Raw genomic sequence first — 2,629 nt, 5'->3', positions numbered from 1 at the left:
TTACAAAAAACTCCACCGCCATGTTCGAAGGAGTGAGTCAGCCAGGCGACAAGTTTATATTTTCCCCTCTAATTATAGTCCTGAGCCTGAGACTATGATTATATACCCAAATTATTGATTGTGATAATTTTCCCTATAATTCCAGTGCCCAGGGTAAGGTTTTTGAGTTATTATTAGTGGAAATAATGGGGTAAAGGCGTGTGAGTGGATTGAAACGAAGTCAACATTGGCAGGTTGAGGATGCGCCCAACAGATGGCACAAATCTTCATTATATATAATTACTGAACATCGCCTTGCGTAACACCTCCATTGCTTTCATCTGAGGGAACTGGACAAATTTCACAGTTTTCCTTTCTTATAGGTCGTTTACAAATTTAGTTACCTCAAAATTTCTAAGAACTTCATGTGTTGCTGATTATGGCCTTCCGTAACAGGTGTATGGATCTTATTGCCTTTGTTTACATGAGGCAATATTATTTTTTAGTCTTACCATCATCCACTCACTTCATGTAGTGCTGCCTACTTCTTCCTTAGCCTTTATCATTCTTTTTCTGTGGCTGTCCTCCTCTCTTCCTATTTCTCACCATCATCCACTCACTTGATGTAGTGCTGCCTACTTCTTCCTTAGCCTTTATCATTCTTTTTCTGTGGCTGTCCTCCTCTCTTCCTATTTCTCACCATCATCCACTCACTTGATGTAGTGCTGCCTACTTCTTCCTTAGCCTTTATCATTCTTTTTCTGTGCCTGTCCTCCTCTCTTCCTATTTCTCACCATCATCCACTCACTTGATGTAGTGCTGCCTACTTCTTCCTTAGCCTTTATCATTCTTTTTCTGTGCCTGTCCTCCTCTCTTCCTATTTCTCACCATCATCCACTCACTTCATGTAGTGCTGCCTACTTCTTCCTTAGCCTTTATCATTCTTTTTCTGTGGCTGTCCTCCTCTCTTCCTATTTCTCACCATCATCCACTCACTTGATGTAGTGCTGCCTACTTCTTCCTTAGCCTTTATCATTCTTTTTCTGTGCCTGTCCTCCTCTCTTCCTATTTCTCACCATCATCCACTCACTTGATGTAGTGCTGCCTACTTCTTCCTTAGCCTTTATCATTCTTTTTCTGTGCCTGTCCTCCTCTCTTCCTATTTCTCACCATCATCCACTCACTTGATGTAGTGCTGCCTACTTCTTCCTTAGCCTTTATCATTCTTTTTCTGTGCCTGTCCTCCTCTCTTCCTATTTCTCACCATCATCCACTCACTTGATGTAGTGCTGCCTACTTCTTCCTTAGCCTGTATCATTCTTTTTCTGTGCCTGTCCTCCTCTCTTCCTATTTCTCACCATCATCCACTCACTTGATGTAGTGCTGCCTACTTCTTCCTTAGCCTTTATCATTCTTTTTCTGTGCCTGTCCTCCTCTCTTCCTATTTCTCACCATCATCCACTCACTTGATGTAGTGCTGCCTACTTCTTCCTTAGCCTTTATCATTCTTTTTCTGTGGCTGTCCTCCTCTCTTCCTATTTCTCACCATCATCCACTCACTTGATGTAGTGCTGCCTACTTCTTCCTTAGCCTTTATCATTCTTTTTCTGTGCCTGTCCTCCTCTCTTCCTATTTCTCACCATCATCCACTCACTTGATGTAGTGCTGCCTACTTCTTCCTTAGCCTTTATCATTCTTTTTCTGTGCCTGTCCTCCTCTCTTCCTATTTCTCCCATCTTTCCTGTCACTTCTTATTGCTTTTCTTTCCTTTACAGGTGGCTTTACATTGAGTGACAAGCCAAATGGTTTCCTGTAAGCCAAGAAACCATTTACAACGCTGGGTGGTAACCATATAACCAAACCATACGTGCTGCCTACGTGTCAACAAGTGGGTTGGTGGAGGGTTAGTGCCCCTCCCCGTAAAACAACTAACTCAAAGACAAATGGCCACCCCTTACAGGATTATGGCGTCTGGCAATAGATAGATAGATAGATATAACACAACTAACTCAAAGACAAATGGCCACCCCTTACAGGATTATGGCGTCTGGCAATAGATAGATAGATAAATAGGAATGAGTCTCCTTGGTTACTAGCCAAATTAATCCTCCAGTCTGACCAGTACGTTAGGCCATAAAGTGAGCTGAGGTGGAAACAACGACTAAAATACCCGCCACAGGACCCCCCACCCCGCCACCCCCCACCCCACCACCGAGCCGCTACCACACCACCACCCCAGGAGGACACAACGGTGGGGCTAGTGACCCAGGTCAAGAGGGTCACCGGGACGCTACTGACCTGAGTCCCTTTTCCCCGCAACTGCCCCAACACAAGGTGACCGGAGAAAGCCAACGACCTTGATGCGGGACAGCCATCGCCAGAACTGGGGTGGGACTGAACAAGCTTCAGTCCCAGGTAACACCTTGGTGACGGCTATAGTTACCACCTCAAGGGCAGGAGGCCAAAGGGCAGGAGGCCCAAGGGCAGGAGGCCCACGGCTAAGGCCAGAAGTGCACACCAGGGTAAGGGGACCCTCGGCTACGGCTTTAGTGTGCACCTGGGAGGGCGCTGCCTCTGTGCACCCTTCTCCTGCTGTTCTCTCCTATGGGAGCAACACCGCGCCGACGGCCACTGTACGAGATGGGGAAGG

Source organism: Coenobita brevimanus, chromosome 117 (genome assembly GCF_032717465.1).
Source record: "Coenobita brevimanus isolate Jiangsu-jjx chromosome 117, ASM3271746v2, whole genome shotgun sequence".
Taxonomy (NCBI): domain Eukaryota; kingdom Metazoa; phylum Arthropoda; class Malacostraca; order Decapoda; family Coenobitidae; genus Coenobita; species Coenobita brevimanus.
This window is presented reverse-complemented; position numbering follows the sequence as displayed.